This window comes from Arachis stenosperma, chromosome 6, assembly GCF_014773155.1.
Source record: "Arachis stenosperma cultivar V10309 chromosome 6, arast.V10309.gnm1.PFL2, whole genome shotgun sequence".
Lineage (NCBI taxonomy): Eukaryota > Viridiplantae > Streptophyta > Magnoliopsida > Fabales > Fabaceae > Arachis > Arachis stenosperma.
Window position 1 is genome coordinate 88,629,065 of NC_080382.1, and position 23,156 is coordinate 88,652,220.

The 23,156-nt window shown below is 39.8% G+C and overlaps 1 non-coding gene across 1 annotated transcript; it reads left to right on the plus strand.

Annotated features, from left to right (window-relative positions):
• Nucleotides 1–1,036: 1,036 nt before the first annotated feature.
• LOC130937593 (small nucleolar RNA R71) lies at nt 1,037–1,144 on the plus strand. Its single transcript, XR_009068805.1, has one exon. It is a non-coding gene; the product is annotated as a small nucleolar RNA R71 (small nucleolar RNA).
• Nucleotides 1,145–23,156: the final 22,012 nt, after the last annotated feature.

Here is a 23,156-nt window from a genome sequence, read left to right on the forward strand (position 1 = left end):
AAGTCTCATTTCCAAATAACTTGTCATTCAGTTTCATGATTGCTCCAAGGTATTTAGCAACTTGCTCTTCAGTAACATACTCATCCTCTTCAGAGGAAGAATACTCATCAGAGCTCATGAATGGCAGAAGTAAGTCCAATGGAATCTCTATGGTCTCATTTTGAGCCTCAGATTCCCAAGGTTCCTCATTGAGGAACTCAGAGGAGATTGGTGCACGCCCATTGAGGTCTTCCTCAGTGGCGTCCACCTCCTCTCTTTCCTCCCAGAATTCGGCCATGGTTATGGCTTTGCACTCTCCTTTTGGATTTTCTTCTGTATTACTTGGGAGAGTACTAGGAGGGAGTTCAGTAACTTTCTTGCTCAGCTGACCAACTTGTCCTTCCAAATTTCTGATGGAGGACCTTGTTTCACTCATGAAACTTTGAGTGGTCTTTATTAGATCAGAGACCATTGTTGCTAAGTCAGAAGTATTCTGCTTAGAACTCTCTGTCTGTTGCTGAGGAGATGATGGAAAAGGCTTGCCATTGCTAAACCTGTTTCTTCCACCATTATTGTTATTGAAACCTTGTTGAGGTCTCTCTTGATTCTTCCATGAGAGATTTGGGTGATTTCTCCATGAAGAATTGTAGGTATTTCCATAGGGTTCTCCTAGGTAATTCACCTCTTCCATGGAAGGGTTCTCAGGATCATAAGCTTCTTCCTCAGATGAAGCTTTCTTAGTACTGCCAGGTGCATTTTGCATTCCAGACAGACTTTGAGAAATCAAATTGACTTGTTGAGTCAATATCTTGTTCTGAGCCAGTATGGCATTCAGAGTGTCAATCTCAAGAACTCCTTTCTTCTGACTAGTCCCATTGTTCACAGGATTTCTTTCAGAAGTATACATGAATTGGTTATTTGCAACCATTTCAATTAGCTCTTGAGCTTCTGCAGGCGTCTTCTTCAGATGAAGAGATCCTCCAGCAGAGCTATCCAAAGACATCTTGGATAGTTCAGAGAGACCATCATAGAAAATACCTATGATGCTCCATTCAGAAAGCATGTCAGAAGGACATCTTCTGATTAATTGTTTGTATCTTTCCCAAGCTTCATAGAGGGATTCTCCATCCTTCTGTCTGAAGGTTTGGACTTCCACTCTAAGCTTACTCCATCTTTGTGGTGGAAAGAACTTTGCCAAGAAGGCATTGACTAGCTTTTCCCAAGAGTCCAGGCTTTCTTTAGGTTGAGAATCCAACCATATTCTAGCTCTGTCTCTTACAGCAAAAGGGAATAGCATCAGTCTATAGACCTCAGGGTTAACCCCATTAGTCTTGACTGTGTCACAGATTTGCAAGAATTCAGCTAAAAACTGATGAGGATCTTCCATTGGAAGTCCATGGAACTTGCAATTCTGTTGCATTAGAGAAACTAATTGAGGCTTAAGCTCAAAGTTGTTTGCTCCAATGGCAGGGATAGAGATGCTTCTCCCATAGAAATCAGGAGTAGGTGCAGTAAAGTCACCCAGCACCTTCCTTGCATTGTTGGCATTGTTGTTGTTTTCGGCTGCCATGTGTTCTTCTTCCTTGAAGAATTCGGTCAGGCCCTCTAAAGAGAGTTGTGCTTTGGCTTCTCTTAGCTTTCTCTTCAAGGTCCTTTCAGGTTCAGGATCAGCTTCAACAAGAATGCCTTTGTCTCTGCTCCTGCTCATATGAAAGAGAAGAGAAAAAGAAAATGTGGAATCCTCTATGTCACAGTATAGGGATTCCTTGAAATGTCAGAGGAAAAGAGAAATAGAAAGAAGAAGGAGAAGAAGAATTCGAACTTTAATTAGATAAGGTTCGAATTGTGCATTAAGAAGGAGTAGTACTCCATAAGTAGAAGGATGTGGGAAGGAGGGAAGAGAATTTTCGAAAATTCAATTAAAAAGATGTTGATAATTTTCGAAAATTGAAAGTGGAAAAGAAATCAAGTGATTTTTGAAAAAGATTTTTAAAATTAGAAGTCAAAGAGATTTGATTGAAACTATTTTGAAAAAGATGTGGTTAAAAAGATTTGATTGAAAAGTTATGGTTTTAAAAAGATGTGATTGAGAAGATATGATTTGAAAACCATTTTAAAAGATATGATTTGAAAACAATTTGAAAAGATATGATTTTGAAAACAAATGACTTGCCTAACAAGAAAAGATATGATTCAAACATAAAACCTTTCTCAACAGAAAAGGCAACAAATTTGAGATGTTCAATCAAATCATTAATTGTTAGTAAGTATCTTTGAAAAAGGAAAGAAATTGATTTTGAAAACATTTGATTGAAAAGAATTGATTTGAAAAAGATTTGATTTTGGAAAACTTGAAAAAAATTGATTTGAAAACAAAATCTTCCCCCTAGCACCATCCTGGCGTTAAACGCCCAGAATGGTATACATTCTGGCGTTTAACGCCCAAAATGCTACCTTTTTGGGCGTTAAATGCCCAACCAGGTACCCTGGCTGGCGTTTAAACGCCAGTCTGCCTTCTTCACTGGGCATTTTTGAATGCTCAGCTTTTTCTGTATAATTCCTCTGCAGTGTGTTCTGAATCTTCAATCCCTTGTATCATTGACTTGAAAAGACACAAATTAAAAATATTTTTGGATTTTTTATAATAAAAATGCAACAAGAATCAAATAACAATGCATGCAAGACACCAAACTTAGCAGTTTGTATACTACTGACACTAATGAACTGAAAATGCATATGAGACACACAAAATACTCAAGTCAATAGAATTCAAAGATCAGAGCAAGTGAATCATCAAGAACATCTTGAAGATCACTAAGACATATGAATGCATGCAATTGACACCAAACTTAGGATGAGACACTAGACTCAAACAAGAAATATTTTTGAATTTTATGGTTTTGCAAATTTTTTTTTGTATTTTTCGAAAATTAAGTGGAAAAAAGTATCAAAATTCTTAATGAGAATTCCAGGAATCAGTGCAATGCTAGTCTAAGACTCCGGTCCAGGAATTAGACATGGCTTCACAGCCAGCCAAGCTTTCAAAGAAAGCTTCGGTCCAAAACACTAGACATGACCAAAGGTCAGCCAAGCCTTAGCAAATCATTGCTCCAAAAGCAAGATTGATACAAAATCAACAAGCTCTTGTGGTGATAAGTTGAAACCTCGGTCCAATCAGATTAGACATGGCTTCTCAGCCAGCCAGATTTCAACAAATCATCATGAAACTCTAGAATTCATCTTCAAGAATTTCGAAAAAAAAATACCTAATCTAAGCAACAAGATGAACCGTCAGTTGTCCAGCCTGAACAATCCCGGGCAATAACACCAAAAATTTGATGTTGTTGCCGGATCTTGGCACTGATGTTACCAAAGGCTTGCTCAAAACTAGAACAATCCCCGGCAACGGCGCCAAAAACTTGGTGCGCGAAATTGTGAACTATACTTTTTCACAACTCTCATAATCCCTGGTAATGGCTCCAAAAACTTGGTGCGCTCAATACCATGGCATTACACAACTTCGCACAACTAACCAGCAAGTGCACTGGGTCGTCCAAGTAATAAACCTTACGTGAGTAAGGGTCGATCCCATGGAGATTGTTAGTATTGAAGCAAGCTATGGTCATCTTGTAAATCTTAGTCAGGCAAACTCAGATATATATGGTGATGAACGAAAATAACATAAAAGATAAAGATAGTGATACTTATGTAACTCATTGGTAGGAACTTCAGATAAGCGCATGAAGATGCCTTCCCTTCCGTCTCTCTGCTTTCCTACTGTCTTCATCCAACCCTTCTTACTCCTTTCCATGGCAAGCTCGTATAGGGTCTCACTGTTGTCAGCAGCTACCTCCCATCCTCGCAGTGAAAGCTAATGCTCAATACTCTGTCACAGTACGGCCAATCACCGGTTCGGTTCCCTCCCCTACCGGAATAGAATAACTCTTTTGCGTCTGTCACTAACGCCCAGTAGGTTACAGGTTTGAAGCACGTCACAGTCATTCAGTCATTGGATCCTACTCAGAATACCACAGACAAGGTTAGACCTTCCGGATTCTCTTGAATGCTGCCATCAGTTCTTGCCTATACCACGAAGACTCTGATCTCACGGAATGGCTGGCTCGTTTGTCAGGCGAGCACTCGGTTGTCAGGCGATCAACCATGCATCGTGCAATCAGGAATCCAAGAGATATTCACTAAGCCTCAGATGCTTGTAGAACAAGAATGGTTGTCAGTCACCTTGTTCATGGGTGAGAATGGTGATGGGCGTCAATCATCACCTTCATCATGTTGAAGAACAAGTGATATCTTGGTAAAAGAACAAGTGGAATTGAATGGAAGAACAATAGTAATTGCATTAATACTCGAGGTACAGCAGAGCTCCACACCTTAATCTATGGTGTGTAGAAACTCCACTGTTGAAAATACATAAGCATAAGGTCTAGGCATGGCCGAATGGCCAGCCTCCCAATGATCTAAGAACTAAAATGTCCAAAGATGATCTAGAGATCTAAAAGTGATCAAAAGATTTTCCATACAATAGTAAAAGGTCCTACTTATAAGAAACTAGTAGCCTAGGGTGTACAGAAATGAGTAAATGACATAAAAATCCTCTTCCGGGCCCACTTGGTGTGTGCTTGGGCTGAGCAATGAAGCAATTTCGTGTAGAGACTCTTCTTGGAGTTAAACGCCAGCTTTGGTGCCAGTTTGGGCGTTTAACTCCCATTTGGGTGCCAGTTCCAGCGTTTAACGCTTGGATTTCTTGAGGTGACTTTGAACGCCGGTTTGGGCCATCAAATCTTAGGCAAAGTATAGACTGTTATATATTGCTGGAAAGCCCAGGATGTCTACTTTCCAACGCCGTTGAGAGCGCGCCAATTGGGCTTCTGTAGCTCCAGAAAATCCACTTCGAGTGCAGGGAGGTCAGAATCCAACAGCATCTGCAGTCCTTTTGAGTCTCAGAATCAGATTTTTGCTCAGGTCCCTCAATTTCAGCCAGAAAATACCTGAAATCACAGAAAAACACACAAACTCATAGTAAATTCCAGAAAAGTGAATTTTAACTAAAAACTAATAAAAATATACTAAAAACTAACTAGATCATACTAAAAAAATACTAAAAACAATGCCAAAAAGTATACAAATTATCCGCTCATCAATGGTCTTAACCTGAAAGTTAACGTAGGCAATGCTAGTTGGTCCAACATTAGTGACAAAAGTGAGTGTCACTAACGTTGGCTTTTATTTTCCTCTTACACGTTAGAGTTCACGTTAACTAAGTTAACGTGACTCTCAACGTGGATCATTGCCAAGTTCTCCAACGTTAGTGGTGTTCACTTTTACCACTAACGTTGGAGGAAAACGTTATTGGTGTTCACGTTTTCTCTTAACGTTTGAGTTCCCTTTTGCTTCTATGTTAACTACCACATTAACTTAATTAACGTGGCAAGTAACGTGAGCTATGGATGGCTTCGCAGGCATTATTGGTGATCACTTTTCTCTTTAACGTTGTAAGCTTTTTACCACGTTAGTGTTCACGTTAACTAGGTTAACGTGAATACTAACGTGGTTCTTCCTTGCTTCCTTTGCCCTGAAATCAAGCAATTAAAGTGCATCAAAGCTCTAGCCAAAGTCATGAGATTATGCATCATCAATTTATCATGAAATTCTAGCAAAATTCTCATGAAATCATGCAAAGTTCACACTAGTTGCTTGAATCAAGGTGTGAGTGTATTTTCATCCAAAACTTGTCTTATTCACTAAGAAAATGCATGAAACTACCCTAAAACAGTAAAGAAAAGGTCAGTGAAACTGGCCTAGATGCCCTGGCATCACTAGCCATTTGGCCTTGCCTGGACCTTCATCACTTATGTATTTTCAACGGTGGAGTTTCTACACCTCATAGATTAAGGTGTGGAGTTCTTCTGTTCCTCACGAATTAATGCAAAGTACTATTGTTTTTCTATTCAATTCATGCCTATTTTTATTCTAAGATATTCACTCGTACTTCAACCTGATGGATGTGATGATCCGTGACATTCATCATCATCCTCCCTTATGAACGCGTGCTTGACAAACACCTCCGTTCTATCCGCAAGAGCTTGAGTGTGTATCTCCTGGCCTCCTAGTTCACGATGCATAGTTGCCTCTCCTGACAACAGTGCCTTCTATTATGTGAGATCAGAGTCTTCATGGTATAGGCTAGAATCAATTGGCAGCATTCTTGAGATCCAAAAAAGTCAAAACCTTGTCTGTGGTATTCCGAGTAGGATCTGGGATGGGATGACTGTGACGAGCTTCAAACTCGTGACTGTTGGGCGCAGTGACAGTGTGCAAAAGGATCAATGGATCTTATTCCGACACGATCGAGAACCGACAGATGATTATCCATGCGAAAAACCGTAGCAGATATGTTTTCACTGAAAGGACAGATGGTAGCCATTGACAACGGTGATCCACCAACATACAGCTTGCCATGGAAGGGAGTACGCATGATTGGATGAGGACAATAGGAAAGCAGAGGCTCATAGGGAACAAAGTATCTCCAAACGCTTATCTGAAATTCCCACCAATGAATTGCATAAGTATCTCTATCCTATTTTATGTTTTATTTCTTTTTTTATCATCAAAACCTCATAACCATTTGAATCCACCTGACTAAGATTTACAAGATGACCATAGCTTACTTCAAGCCGACAATCTCCGTGGGATCGACCCTTACTCACGTAAGGTATTACTTGGACGACCCAGTGCACTTGCTGGTCAGCTGCGCGGAGTTGTGAGAAAAGTGTGAACTCTTCGTGTACCACATGCCCAGGTGAGACTCTTGAGCTGGCATGCCACGCCTTTGATACCAAGTGGCACGCCCAGCCTTTGCTCAAGTGGCACGCCTAAGTGAGGGTGAAAGCTTGGCGTACCACGCCTTCGTCCTCAAGTGGCACGCCCAGACTTTTTGGCCTTCAACCACTTCTCTGGAATCTTATACTAGCGTGCCACGCCATACTGCTCAAGTGGCACGCCCATTCGTTTGTGGGTCTCTTAAGCCTGGTGTGCCACGCTTGGCTCCTCAAGTGGCACGCCCAAGTAACTTTTGAAGCTGGTGTGCCACACCTTCGATACCAAGTGGCATGCCCTAGTGATGATCCCTTCTGGAGTGATGAACTGGCGTGCCACGCCCATGGCTCAAGTGGCACGCCCATAGTAGGTGATGGACTAGGCGTGCCACGCCCCTTTAGTGGCCTTTATTGTTGCTCTCTGGAAAATTATACTGCCGTGCCACGCCCAGTTTCTGGCATGCCACGCCCATGTAAATGCTTTGAGAATCACCTCTGGACTTCAGTATTGGCGTGCCACGCCCAGCTCCTGGCATGCCACGCCAGTGCATTTTTGTGGCGTTTGCTCCAAGTGGCACGCCAGTTCCACACGCCCAGCTTGTTTTGTTATTTTCTTCCCCTTTTTGATATCTTTTTCTCTTGAAATTCAGCACAACTCATTTCAAAGCAATGTACTATAATATTCATCAAATATTGCATGAATTGTAGTGATTAAATGAGGTTATGCTCTTTTATGGTCCTTTTCATGCAAGAAAAAAGGGTAGATGATGCAAGTCATCAAACACCAGAGACCATCAGGAACCCTTCAACCTTTGGAGATTCCATAGTGGAAATGGGAGAGAATTATTATGGATTTTGTGTTGTGTTTACTGAGAACTCAGACGGGTTGTGATGCCATTTGGGTAGTTATGGATCGATTGACCAAGTCGGTTCACTTTCTTCTTATTCGGATAAGTTGCACTTTGGAGGAGTTAGCGCGGCTATACATAAAGGAGATTGTGAGGTTACATGGCGTACCTTCCACCATTATATTCGATAGAGATCCTCGCTTCACCTCACAGTTCTGGGGAACTTTCTAGCGAGCATTTGGCACACAATTGAGCCTAAGTACTGCATATCACCCTCAAATGGAAGGCCAATCAGAAAGAACAATCCAAACCTTGGAAGATATGCTAAGAGCTTGTGTTAAGGACTAGCCGGCGAGCTGGGATCGATATATGTCTCTAGTGGAATTTGCTTATAACAACAGCTTTCATGCAAGCATTGGAATGACTCCGTGTGAAGCTTTGTACGAAAGGAAATGTCAATCTCCATTATGTTGGTATGAAGCAGGAGAAAAGAGCTTGTTAGGGCCTGAAATGATAAGTGAAACCTCTGAGCAAATAAAGAAAATCTATAGTCGAATGATTATGGCACAAAGCCGTCAGAAAAGCTATGCTGACCAAAAGTGGAAGCCTTTAGAGTTTGAGAAAGGAGAACACGCCTTCTTGAAGGTTACTCCAACCACCAGAATAGGGAGATCCATCAAGACTAAAAAATTAAATCCCCATTATGTTGGGCTGTTTGAGATCCTGAAGAGATTGGAGTAGTGGCGTATAGGATCGCTTTACCACCACAACTTTTGAACCTGTATGACGTGTTTCACGTATCACAGCTTTGTAAATACACTTTTGATCCTGGTCATGTCCTAGAACCAAAATTGGTTCAAGTGAGAGAAGATCTGACACTTCCGGTACTTCAGTTAGGATTGATGACGCCAGGTAACTAACTCTGAATTTTGAGGACAAAATTCTTAATTAGGTGGTTAGGATGTAAACCCCGCTAAATTAGTAAATAATTAGTCAATAAATTGAATTTTAACTAGGAAAATTAAAAATATAAATCTAATACCAAAATAGGATAGAGCTCTACAAAACAAGAATTTTGACACCAATTTCAAAAAATTTGGCCTAAAATTGGATCGGATAGGCCAAACCAGTTGAACCAGGCCCAAAATTGGGCCCGTGGGTCCAACCGGGCCCATAACTTAAAAGGGGCAGAAGCATCTCCTTCCCCATTCATCTAAGAAACACGCTGAATACAGCAAGGGGGGAGAGGAGAGCTAGCAACCCTCACCTTTACTTCAATCCACTGTAACTTCCCTGTTTGAGCTCCGATCGCTGCATCGTTTGCGGCCACGTGTCTAGCGGGTCGAGCTCTACGTTTCTATCGGATCAATTTCACGGGTAAGCCTCAATCCCATCTCAGCTTCTCTACCCCCTTTTGATTTGTGAAATTGAGCCCTTATGATGAGATTTTGCCCAATTTGGTGTTTTAGGTTCGATTTAGCTTGCAGAGCTTATCGGGTTTGAATTACTATGTGCGTGGGTGTGGTAAAGATCACCTAAACCTTAGTCTATTCTTTATTTGATTGTGTGAAATCTGAATTTGAAGTATACATGTGTATTACGTGTGAATTAAGTGTATATATATGCATTAAAATTGAATTATGGGCATTTGGAGGTTTGGTGGAAGATTCATGCTAAGGTTTTGATTGATTTCTCAAGCTTGAGGGGCTGTGTGTGTGACTAGTGTGGCTGCCATGGACCAAACGTGGTGTTGGAATTAACGAATATGAATTATTGGAATTAATGAATATGAGTTGCTGGAACTAATGATGGTGAGTTGATGGTGTTGTTAATATATGATAATGGAATTTTGTGGTTTGTTGCTTGTTGATTGGTCAATGATGATTGATGGTTTGTTATTAATGAATTGAGGATACGAGCTAATGAATCTAAAGTTGTAGCTTGTGGTATGAATGGTGGATTTTGGGAAATGTATGAGTTTTATGGTTTGGTATGAAGCATAAATGTGATAGTAGTTGGTGTTAATGAAAAAGGATGTGTTATGTTGCAAATGTGCAGGTTTGGTGGTTATTGGCTTGGGGATTGTTTTGGTTGAAAATGTGAATTTGGTAAAAATAGGGGTTTGGTATAATTTGGTAAAAATTGATTTTTGATGAACTTTGGTAGTCCATGACTTGCTCCTCAAATTTTGAATGGAAATGAAGTTTGCTGCAAATTAAAGAAGGTTTTAAAAGCTTGTAAACGATATAAGGTTTGCGGAAAATCGAATTCTGTAGAGGAAGCTATGGACGCCGAACATCTGGTGCTAAAGACTGAACTTTTTAATGTTGCAGTAGAATCAGGAATTCTGGTGTGTGCCCACGCACACTACTATGCGCACGCACCCAGCAGTAGTAGAAACTTATCTGTGCGTACGCACGCTGACGTTAGAATTTTTGCTAGTAAAGAATTTTGTAAAAATATAGTCTCGTTGTGAGTATAGATTCTAAACCAACAGAAAATCCCTTCGTACAAACGTTTTGGTTGTCACAAGTAACAAAACCCAATAAATTTATAAACCGAAGTATTCAAACCTCGGGTCGTCTTCTCAAGGAATTGCAGGGAAGTATGATTTATTATTGGTTATGGAAAAACAGTATTTGGGTTTGAAAAAGGTTTTAAGCAAGAGAAATAGATTGCAAGAATTAATAAATTAATAACTAATAAAACTCTTGGCAATGTATGAAAACTGGAAGTCCTATCCAGTTGTCCTTATCAATTGTGATGAGAATTGGATTTTTTTCCCACTTATTTAACCTTTACTAAAGCAAAGGAAAGTCAAGTGGACTAATTAGTTTGATCCACAAGTCCTAGTCAATCCCTATGGGAAGACTAGTTTTAGAGTGATCTAGATCAATTAGAATCTGCCAATTTCAACCACTGCTGAGTTCGACAACTCAAGAGTTACCAATGAATCAACCAAAGCCAAAAGAGAATAAAATCTATTTGAATAAAAATAATTTGGATAGAGCCCAAGCATCAATAACATGTAAGTCTGAAATACCTCAATTGCATTAATAAAATAAAATCAATCCAAATATGAAGAGTCATAAGCCAAATAAGCTACATCAATAATCAACAATTAAGAGAAGTCGAAATAAAAAGATATTGAACCTGATATAAAGATGAGATAAAAATATTCCTAAGTTCTAAAAATCCTAATCCTAATCCTAAGAGAGAGGAGGGAACCTCTCTCATTAAAAACTACATCTAAATCCTAAAAAGTGTATATTTTCTCCCCCTATGAATGGGTGGATTCTTCCATTTATAATCCTTCAATCTGTGTTCTCTGGGTTTGGATCTGGGCCAAAAAAGGCCCAAAAATCGCTGAGGACGACTTCTGTAAATTCTACAAATCGCGCACGTCACGCATCCGCGTGGGTCATGCGGTCGCATCGTCTGGAGTGTTGCCCTTCCACGCGGTTGCGTCAGTCATGCGCCCGCGTCAGTTGTATTTCGCAAGTCACGCGTTCGCCTCATCCATGCGCTCGCGTTGATTCCTTTTTGTGCGAACCACACATTCGCGTCGTCCATGCGGACGCGTCACTGCCAGTTTCTTCAAAAAACTCCATTTTATGCTTTCCTTCCATTTTTGTATGTCTCCTTTCCATCCTTTAAATCATTCATACCTTAGAAGATCTGAAAATACTTAACACACAAATCACGGCATCGAATGGCAATACAAGGTAATTAAAATTAATATTTTTAAATCTTAGGAAACATGTTTTTCACACACATCACATAATAAGAACGGGAAAGTAAAACCATGCAATTTCACATGCATAAGTAGGTGAAAAATTGAATAAATCACTTAAATTCAGCACAAAATATGTCATAAAATATGGGTTTATCAACCTCCCCACACTTAAACAATAGCATGTACTCATGCTAAATCCAAGAGAAAAGAGTGAAGGTGAAATGGTGGGATCTCATGCAATGCAATCTATCCTAGATGCAACTACCTAAATGAGTCATGCAAATCTAGTTATCATTCACCTATATATAAAGCTTTACATGTAGTTAAATTAATTCACATTCTCAAGGAATCACACACGCATAGCTGATGAGCGGATAATTTATACGCTTTTTGGCATTGTTTTACTTAGTTTTCAGTATGATTTAGTTGGTTTTTAGTATATTTTTATTAGTTTTTAATTAAAAATCACATTTCTGGACTTTACTATGAGTTTGTGTGTTTTTCTGTGATTTCAGGTATTTTCTGGATGAAATTGAGGGAGCTGAGCAAAAATCTGATTCAGGCTGAAAAAGGGACTGCTGATGCTGTTGGATTCTGACCTCCCTACACTCAAAGTGGATTTTCTGGAGCTAAAGAACTCCAAATGGCGCGCTCTCAATTGCGTTGGAAAGTAGACAGCCAGGGCTTTCCAGCAATATATAATAGTCCATACTTTGCTCAAGGATAGACGACGTAAACTGGCGTTCAACGCCAGTTCCATGTTGCAGTCTAGCGTCCAGCGCCAAAAACAAGTTACAAGTTGGAGTTCAACGCCAGAAACAGGTTACAACCTGGTGTTGAACGCCCAAAACAGCCCAGGCACGTGAGAAGCTTAAGTCTCAGCCCCAGCACACACCAAGTGGGCCCCAGAAGTGGATTTCTACGCTATCTATCATAGTTTACTCATTTTCTGTAAACCTAGGTTACTAGTTTACTATTTAAACAACTTTTAGAGACTTATTTTGGACCTCATGACATTTTCATATCTGAATTTTATACACTTTGACGGCATGAGTCTCTAAACTCCATTGTTGGGGGTGAGGAGCTCTGCAGCGTCTCAATGAATTAATGCAATTGTTTCTATTTCTCCATTCAAACGTGTGTGTGTTCCTATCTAAGATGTTCATTCGCGCTTAATTGTGAAGGAGGTGATGATCTGTGACACTCATCACCTTCCTCAATCTATGAACGTGTGCCTGACAAACACCCTCGTTCTACATCAGACTGAATGAGCTTCTCTTAGATTCTTTAATCAGAATCTTCGTGGTATAAGCTAGAATTGATGGCGGCCACTCTTGAGGATCCGGAAAGTCTAAACCTTGTCTGTGGTATTCCGAGTAGGATTCAAGGATTGAATGGCTGTGACGAGCTTCAAACTCGCGATTGCTGGGCGTGATGAAAAACGCAAAAGGATCAATGGATCCTATTCCAACATGATCGAGAACCAACAGCTGATTAGCCGTGCTGTGACAGAGCATCTAGACCGTTTTCACTGAGAGGATGGGAGGTAGCCACTGACAATGGTGACACCCTACATACAGCTTGCCATGGATGGAACTTTACAAACAATTGAGTTGAATATTACATTGCAGAAATTCAGAGGACAAAGCATCTCCAAAACTCCAACATATTCTCCATTAATAAAGTAACAATTATTTATTTCATGCTCTTTTATTTTTCTAATAATTTCAACTGATAATTTTTATTTATATCCTGACTAAGAATAATAAAATAAACATAGATTGCTTCAAACCAATAATCTCCGTGGGATCGACCCTTACTCACGTAAGGTATTACTTGGACGACCCAGTGCACTTGCTGGTTAGTTGTGCGGATTGCAAAAGTGTGATTGCAATTTCGTGCACCAATAGCCAACATTTAGATAATATTAAAGCACTTTTACAATTGAGATGGGTAAATAATATATTTTTCAAACTTGCAAGGCAATTAACAATAGAAGTAGAGATATATGGTGATGAGCCATTGAACCCTCACTGGATTTTGTGTTTATTCTCTAGTCACTCAGTGTTTATTGGGTTAATCACTCTATTTTTCTTTTTATCCTTACTTTCGATAACTTTGTTCTTCATCTAACCAATCAACAATCATAGAATATAGGCATACAAAAATCATGAGGTCTTTAATTAAGGTTGTAATGGGGCCAAGGTAAAGGTAAGGGTATATGTATAAGGCTAAGTGAGCTAATTTAGTGAATCCTTGATTAGTCTAAGATCTCACCTAACATACATATTTTGTAAAGCAAAGCTTCTTTACCTATTTTCCCATATTTTTCCTACTTTTTATATTACATGCTCATATTTTAATTTTTATTTATTTTTATCCCACGTGCATCGCTTTTTTTTTTGTGTATCCCCTTATTGAAATAATGCACATGGTAATTTAATTATTTTGATTTCACATGAGCATGCTTCCCAAATTTTTACATAACTTGTTCAATTTGATTTTCTATTTTTTCTATCATCCCATGTTCCCATAAAATTTCCCACACTTAAATTATACACAATTTCTATCTTAAGCTAACCAAGGATTCAACTTGGGATTTTTATTTTGTTTTTCTGCTTAAGGCTAGTAATGTTGTTGTAAAACAGGAGGGGATTAAAAAGCTCAAGGGGGTTAACAAGGATGGCATAAAAGGTAGGCTCTATTTGGGATAAGTGAGTTGATAATAAAACATGGCCTCAATCCTATCTTGGTATTTATCTATATTCTATAATTGGACATATAGATTAAAACAAAGTAAAGAACACTAGAATAAAAAAGAAGGGCGGAACACACATGAATAAAATACTATGGTTTAAATGTAACCATGCAATTAAGCTCAAAAGTCACAAGCTGTGTGTTCTCAAGCTCATAAATCATATATCAGTTATGTATGTCATGCAAGTAGAAATTAAGAGTTTCCATTATTCTCAATGTAAAATATATTGGATGGCTTTAAAGTTTCAGTGTTCCTCCTTGATAAAATGTTGTTAACTAACTAACATGTAATGCTATATATACAAGGTGTGTGGATTGATTCTGTTAAAGTCTCTAGCTTACTTCCTTTTTATTTTCAATCAAATCAACTATTATATGCTAAAAAGGGTAAACTATGCTAATTAATCCACTTAAAAAATAACTAGTAAACTAAGGTGCAAATCAAGCTAAAATATCCATGATGTATACATATAGCTCAAAGTGCATAATGCAAAAAGTACAATAAAAAAGCAAAAAGAGAAAAATGTGCAAAAATACAAAAAATGGACAAATTAAGAAGAGAGTTTGTAGTAGTTCACCAAAATAAATAGATGCCAGAGATGGCAACCTCCCCACACTTAAATAATAGCATCGTCCTCGATGCTCACTCAAGCATGGTGTGACGAAGTGTCATCTCCGGAAGGATGGGCTGCTGGTGTCTCGATGGTAGGCTGAGGATCTGCAGTCGCTGAGAGGATCAGAGGAGTGGTCTGATGCAGAGGGGGCTCTGTCCGTAGAGGAACCTCCTGATCTGCAGTCTGTAGCTGGTGGTGCTCCTCATGATGTGGTGCAGTGTGGCCAGGACCTCTCTGCTCAGCCTGGGTAGGTGCCTCCTCCTCGTGATCGCTCACTTCCTCCTCAGATGTGTCGGAGGGAGTGTCGGGCTCGGAGGGAATGTCACCACCAGAGCGGATCATCAGCTTGAGGTGCTCATAGCGTCGCTTGTGGCAACGCTCAGACCTCTCAAAAAGTCGCCTGGTGCGACGGTCATATCGCTTAAACTGCTGCTGGTGATGGCGATCCATCTGATCTAGGCGGTCAAAGAGGCGGTGCACCAAATGGTAGACGGGCTCAGGAGTAGGTGGGGGCGTAGTGGGTGGTGCTGGGCTAGTGGAGGTCGAAGGGGTTGCTGAAGATGTGGCTGCCTCAGTAGTGTCAGTGAGAAATGGAGGGTGGTAGCCGAAAGCCAGGAATTTCCGACTATGCGAGATGATCTTTCGGCACTCTGCTGCAAGGGGCCTTTCATCAACAGCCTCCCAAGGGACCTCAGCTCAACGACCCAACTTAGTAATCAGGTAAGGAAAAGAGAGGGTGCCTCTAACATGGACCCTGGCCATGTAATGCCGGATAAAGTAAGGTAGATAAAGGTCCTTACCTGTCATCACACACTAGATGAGGGTAATCATGGCAGCTGGCACCTCCGTCTCATGAGTGCTCGGCATCACATAGTTGCTCAGAATTTATTGCCAAAGCCGAGCTTCATCATTCAGATATATAAGCCTGATTCCTTTGGGTACCAATGTGCTAGTTCCCATGACCCAAGAAACAGTAGGATCAAGAGTGATGTCCTTCTTTACTGCATCCCAATCAAACCTCATAAATCTCATATCTTCCTCAGCTTTCTGGTAACCATCTGGCTGATCTGATTTAGGTGGAAGATGGAGAATTTCTTCAATTGCTTCTTCGGTAACCAGAATCTGTTTGCCTCTGAGCTGATGCATCCAGGGAAAAGAGAAAGTAGTTACAGTAGATTCTCTAACCCAGGATGAGTTGACCTCAGTTAGGTTCCTCTCCAGGAAGAACCAGCCTCTCTGTTTGATCTGATCTGAGGTGTATTACTGGAGTTCTTCCGGAATTTTGAGGGTCCTTTCCATGTGTAGGTTCCTGGCGGTGACAATGGTTGGGTATTTCAGCTCACAGTATTTGTTTGCAAATTTTACCAGGTCAGCTGAAGGTACCAACTGATCAGCCTTTTCTTGCAGGGTAAAGTTCTTCTCCTGCTAGGAATCATCATGTAAGATGCCAAGGATGGAACCAGAGGATTCTCCTCTTTTCCGTTTGCCAGTAGTGACTTTGCCCTTTCCCCTGCCTTGAGATTCAGACATCCTGAACAGACAGAATTTCCAAGATATAATTGAGGGATAAAAGCAGGAAAACAATTAGGCAAATAACAAGATAAACAGTAAGTGGCAAAGGATCAGTAAAAGAATAAAATGAGTTAAGCAAATGTATATTTTGGATTGTGTTAGAGTTGAAAAACTGAGATGAGAAATCACATTCCAAAATATGTTAGAAGTGGAAAGCTTGTTAATTTAGGAAAAAAAACAATTATCATGCCATGAGTGAAAGTAATTTAAAGAAGTAGTGAAAAGGGGAAGTGTGAAGTTAGAAAGTTAATAGTGGTTAAAATTGAAAAAGAGGTTAGAAAGCAAAAATCAGTGAGTTAGTGAAAAGGAAGTCAGAGTAAGTGGCATGATGATTGGTTTCCAAGTAACAAGAATTTCACAATTTGAAGCAACAGTCAACTCATATTCAAGCAGGAAAGACAGGGTATTGATGATGATTTAGATAGATATAGAAGTAGTGAAAAGGAAAATCAAACCATCAATAAATCAATTTATTAACCAGGAGATCAAAAGTAATAAGAATGCTGGCCCGTGCATTCAATAATAGGTTTGGTATGCGTGGAGCAGATAAAAAATGAGAAACGCCAAAACCAATACTTGAATGTAGAAGGAAAAGTAATTTGCGGAAAATTGGGCAGCATTCCGGCTAAAATTAGATGTTCCCGGAAAACAAATAACAAGAATAAGTTCATATGAATTGAAATAAGGCTGCACAAATAGCAAAAATAAGAAAGAGCAGTGGAACAGCAGCATGCAACATGTAAGAGCAACATATGAACAGGATCAACATCATAGCCAGAATAAATTGCAGAATAGATAAACAGATAACAGGAACGGTGCAATTATCAGGCCTAAACCCACTATCCAGATCCTAGCTACCTAACCACCTAGAATCCACTACAACATGCATATCTAACTAGCCTAATGATGAACATAAACAGAAAAATATTCAATTAACTAGGAATTGAAAGAAGAACGGTGTTCGGTGGAACCTGGTAGGCGTGGGAAAGAAAGTGGGGCAGAGAGACGGCTGGGGGATGGTGGTGGTGGCTGACGCGGTGGTTGAGGGCGGCACAGTGGGCGTGGTGGTCGCGGAGGGGGGGTTAAGAGTGGTGGAGGGGAGAAGAAGAAATAGAGGGAAAAGAGAGAAGGGGGCGTTGCGGTGGGGTCAGGTTGGTCGTCGGAGGTGCGGCGGCGAAGGACAGAGAGAGAAAGGGCTGGTTGCAGGGAAGAGGAAGAAGAAAGGGGTTGGGGGGTGCGGGATGGGTAGGGTTCACGTCACAGGAGGTTAATAAATTGCAATCCACGCGATCGCGTGGGGCATGCGGTCACATGGCTGGTGTGGAATGGGGTTGACACGCAGGTTGGGTGTAAGATAGGTGATGCAGATGCCTGAAGCACGCGACCGCGTTGCTGGAATTTGTGCTAGACGCACGATTCTAGCGTCGTTTTAGTGCAACTCTCTGTTTGATATAGGGGGTTAAAATATCCGCGCGAAGCGATCACGTCGCTCACGCTTTCGCGTGGGATGGGTGTTGTGTGAGTGACGCGTTCGCGTCAAAGACGCGCACGCGTGGGTGTTTTGTGCTAAACGCACACTAGCCGCACGATTCCAGCCCAACTTTCTTGGCGTTGGATCTTTATGCTGATATCCAGATCACATGTTCGCGTGAGTGACGCAGACGTGTGGGAAGTATTTTCCGCAAATGACTCGATCGCGTGGCGCACGCGGTCGCGTGGAAAAATTTTGAGCCAAAGGCTTACTTCCAGCCATGCTTCAGCATAACTCTCTGTTCACTTTCTTTTTCTTTTACTGCACTTGTGACGCGGACGCTGTCGCGTCGCGTGCTCTTTCCTCTTTTTTTTTTATGCAGTATGCAGAATTCAAAATGCAGTGAATGTCATGCAAAAATATTAGGTTCAAACAAAATTCAAAAACAGAGCAAAATAGAGGGGGAACGATTATACCATGGTGGGTTGTCTCCTATCTAGCACTTTTAGTTAAAGTCCTTAAGTTGGACATTTGATGAGCTTCCTTTTTTGGTGGGTTGTGCTTGAATTCGTCCAGAAATCTCCACCAGTGTTTGGAATGCCAGCATCCTCCGGGGTCCCAAAAAAGGTACGCAAAGCCCTTAGGTGAGTTCCAAAAGGCTTTAAGGATCCCGGGATGTTGAATGTCAGAACAGACTCTAGGATCCCAAACTTTTCTTCTCCACCCGTCTTTGTCTTGATCTTTATTTTTCCAGCCGGGTGGTGAGTAGTCTGAATTCTCACTGCAGTGACCAAACAGCTTCCGAGATCCTTTCAATTGAGCTTGACACCAATCCTTGCACCTCAAATTAAAGTGTGAAACCTCAGTGAATCTTGTATACCAGCTCTGAGTGCGAGTCATTTCCCGTTTGCTTTTAAAGCCGCAAAGAGCTCTAAGCTGGCCATCTGTCTCAAGCAAACCATGTTCAAGTGGAAAAGTAAAGATGAAAGTCAAGGATTTTATCCACTTGAAGTTCGTATTGGGTGGTAATGGCCGTGGGATATGTGTTTCCGGTGGTTCTGCAAGCTCTACTCCCTTGTGGTCTTCTATGAATTCCTCCACTTCTTTGCAAATTTCTTCAACCTTAACCATGTCTTGATCAAAGTTATTGATATCTTCCTCATCACTTGAGTCATAAATAGGAGGTTGAGAGAAGTTGACCTCAACATCATCTTCATATTCACTTGGGGAAGATTCTTCTGTTTCAAAGAATTCACTTGCAGATTGACGTTAGGATTTTTGCTATTAAAGAATTTTATAAATTCGCATTGTAAGTATAGATTCTGAACCAACAGAAATCCCTTCGTACAAATGTTTTGGTTGTCACAAGTAACAAACCCTAAATAAATTGATAACCGAAGTATTTAAACTTCGGGTCGTCTTCTTAAGGAATTGCAGGGAGATATGTTCTTATTATTAGTTATGAGTTTTGTAAATCGGGGGTTTTGGGAATGAGGAGCAGATATGATAAATGACAAGTAAACTAAATAAATGACTGTAAAATAAACTCTTGGCAAGGAATGAGAACTGGAAGTCCTATCCTAGTTATCCTTATCAATTGTGATGAGAATTGAATTTTTCTCCCACTTTGTTAACCTCTAACTATGAAGGTAAGTCAATTGAATGAATTAATTTGAATCCTTAAGTCCCAGTATTTCCTTGGGAAAAGTTAGAGTTATTGGATCTCGAATTAATTCTTGAAGAATTCCAATTTTTGGTCAACAATGAGTTTGATAACTCAAGAGTCACCAATTAATCAACCAGAGCCAAAAGGTAGAAAAATCTAAATTATTTATATCATAAATAAGAGAAACAAATCATAGATCTGAAAATACCTCAAATAATATTAATTCAAAGTAAATCATAACATGAATGTAGCATAAGCCAAATAGGCAACATAACTAATATAAGCATTAAAATATCTAAAAATAAGAGATAAATATAAAGTAAAAGAGCATTGAACCTGGGATTGAGATTCACTCCTAAAACCTAAGAGAAATCCTAAATCCTAATCCTAAGAGAGAGAGAGGAGAGAACCTCTCTCCAAAACTAAATCTAAATCATGGAAAGTGACTAAAAATTGGGGACTCCCCTTGAATGGATGCATTCCCTCAATTCATAACATCTGGTCTATGCCTTTTGGACTTGGATTTGGGCCAAAAAGGGCTTCAGAATTTGCTATGAGCATTTTCTGCAATTTCTGGTGCGTGGCCTCTGTCACGCGTCCGCGTGGGTCACGCGGTCGCGTCAATTGGAGTTTTCCTTGTTGCACGGTCCCGTCAGTCATGCGGCCGCGTCATAGGTGTTTTTCTTTAGGCGCGCGGTCGCGTCAGTCATGCGGCCACATCGCTGCTTCTTCGCGCTTGGCATGTGGCCGCGTCGTCCATGCGGTCGCGTCGCTGCCAGTTTCTTCACAAACTCCATTTTATGCTTTCCTTCCATTTTTGTATGTTTCCTTTCCATCCTTTAAGCCATTCTTGCCTTAGGAGACCTAGAACAACTCAACACACCAGTCACGGCTTTGAATGATAATAAAGGGTAATTAAAATAATTAATTTCAAAGCATAGGAAACATGTTTTTCACAAATATCACATAATAAGGAAGGGAAAGTAAACCATGCAATTTACATGAATAAGTGGGTGAAGGATTGAATAAATCACTCAAATTAAGTACAGAATATATCATAAAATATGGGTTTATCAACCTCCCCACACTTAAACACTAGCATGTCTTCATGCTAAATCCAAGGTGAAAAGTAAGGTTAAAGTGGTGGAATGTCATGCAATGCAATTTAATCTAAATGCAACTAACTAAATGAATGATGCATCATGCAATTCTAATTTGTTATTGATGCACGAAATTGTGATCATCAATGGTGCCATCAACATGGTATGCTCAATTGCAATCTCAACTCTTTATCACAACTCCGCACAACTAACCAGCAAGTGCACTGGGTCGTCCAAGTAATAAACCTTACGCGAGTAAGGGTCGATCCCACGGAGATTGTTGGTATGAAGCAAGCTATGGTCATCTGACGTTGGGATTTTTGCCAGTAAAGAATTTCATAAAAACAGTCGCGTTGTAGATATAGTCTCTAAACCGACAGAAATCCCTTCGTACAAACGTTTTGGTTGTCACAAGTAACAAACCCTTTAAAAATTGTTAACCGAGTATTTAAACCTCGGGTTGTCTTCTCAAGGAATTGCAGGGAGGTATGTTCTTATTATTGGTTATGAGTTGTAAATTGGGGTTTAGGAGGTAAGGAGGGAATATGTTGAATGACAAATAAAATAAAATAAAATAATAACAATAAAATCTCTTGGCAAGGTATAAGAAATTGGAAGTCCAGACCGAATTATCCTTATTAATGATAATAAAAATTGAATCTTAATTTCACTTAGTTAACCCTTACTTAAAGCAGAGGAAGGTCAAGTGACTAATTAGTTTGATCTTCAAATCTGAGTTAATTCCTAAGAAAAGATTGGGATTATTGAAGTTCAATTCAATTAGAGGAGATAACAATTATCAATTATGCTGTTGAGTTAGATAACTTCCTGAGTTACTGATTTCTTAACCAAAACCAAAAGGAAAGGAAATTGAAGCTACTGGAATAAAAATGCCTTCAGATGGGAAGCAATAATCATGTAAATAAAAGAAAGCAATAATAACTGAAATACCTCAAACAATATTAATTCAAAGAAATCATAACATGAAAGCCATAAGCCAATTGAGATGTAAATAAGAAATGGATTAATAAAATAAAATAAATAAAAGTAGAAAATACTTTAAGGAAACATTGAACCTGGAATTTAGAGTCACTCCTAAAACTAAGAGAAGTCCTAAATCCTAATCCTAAGAGAGAGGAGAGAACCTCTCTCTCTAAAACTACATCTAAAACATGAAAAGTGAATTATGAGAGCTTGATGAGTCTCTGCAAGTTCCCTGACTTTAATCTGTGTTTCTGGGCCGAAAACTGGGTTGAAATGCGGCCCAGAATCTCTGCCAGCGACTTTTGTAATTCTGCAGATCACGCATGTCACGCGTCCGTGTCGTCCACGTGACCGCGTCACTCAGCGTTTTTTGTATCACGCGTCCGCGTCGTCCACGCATTCGCGTCGTATATGCAGCTTCCAATCCGCGCGGTCGCGTCAGGCACGCGATCGCGTCACTCCGATTTCTTCCATTTCACGCGGTCGCGTGAGCCATGCGACCGCGTGACTTCTCGCTGGTCACCTCCTCGATTCCTTGTGTTGCTTCCATTTTTGCACACTTCCTCTTCATCCTCAAATCCATTCCTGCCCTATGAAGCCTGAAACACTTAACACACAGATCAAGGCATCGAATAGTAATAAGAGAGAATAAAGATTAGCTAAATTAAGACCGAAGAAGCATGTTTTCAATCATGTAATAATTTTAGGAAGGAAATATAAATACATGCTAAATACATGAATAAGTGGGTAAAGATCATGATAAAACCACACAATTAAACACATTGTAAACCATAAAATAGTGGTTTATCAACCTCCCTACACTTAAACATTAGCATGTCCTTATGCTAAACTCAAGGAGACCAAATAAATGAGTAGGGAAAGGCAAGATTCATGCAATTCAACCTATGAATGTGAATGCAACTACTTGCAAAGATGATTCTACCTTCTTGGTGAAAAAGCAAATAATTCTTTCAAGAACAAGTATGAACTGGATTTCACTAATTCAAATCACAAAATACAATACAAATAACTTGCAAGAAAAAGATAGCTCATGAAAGTAGGAAACATAGAATTGAGCACTGAACCCTTACTGGTAGTGTATATCATTATAACTCTCAAGTGTCTAGGGTCAATTCTCTCAATTCTCAACTAATCTTGCTTTCTATAGCTTGCTCTTCATCTAACAATCAACAAAATTTTAATGCACCAATACACAAATCAAGAGGTCTTTCAAGGGTTGTAATGGGGTTAGGGTCAAGGTAGGATTGTATTTGGCCAAGTGGACTAAAATTTGAATCCTTAATTAACATAAACTTTCCACCTAACTTAAGACAATCCATTTAATTAAAATACAAAATCTAACTTCCCATTAACTGTATTTACTACATATTTATGCATTCTAAGTTTAGAGTACAGCTCATATGCATTGATCTCACTATTTATTTTGGGGCATTTTGTCCCCTTTTCTTAATTGCTTCTTTTTTTTCTTTTCTTTTTCACCCTTTTTTTTTGCATATGATTAAAGTATTGGATGCAATAACATGTGCTTAACCATTATTTTGCACATTTTCACTAAAATATACAACACCCAATTAT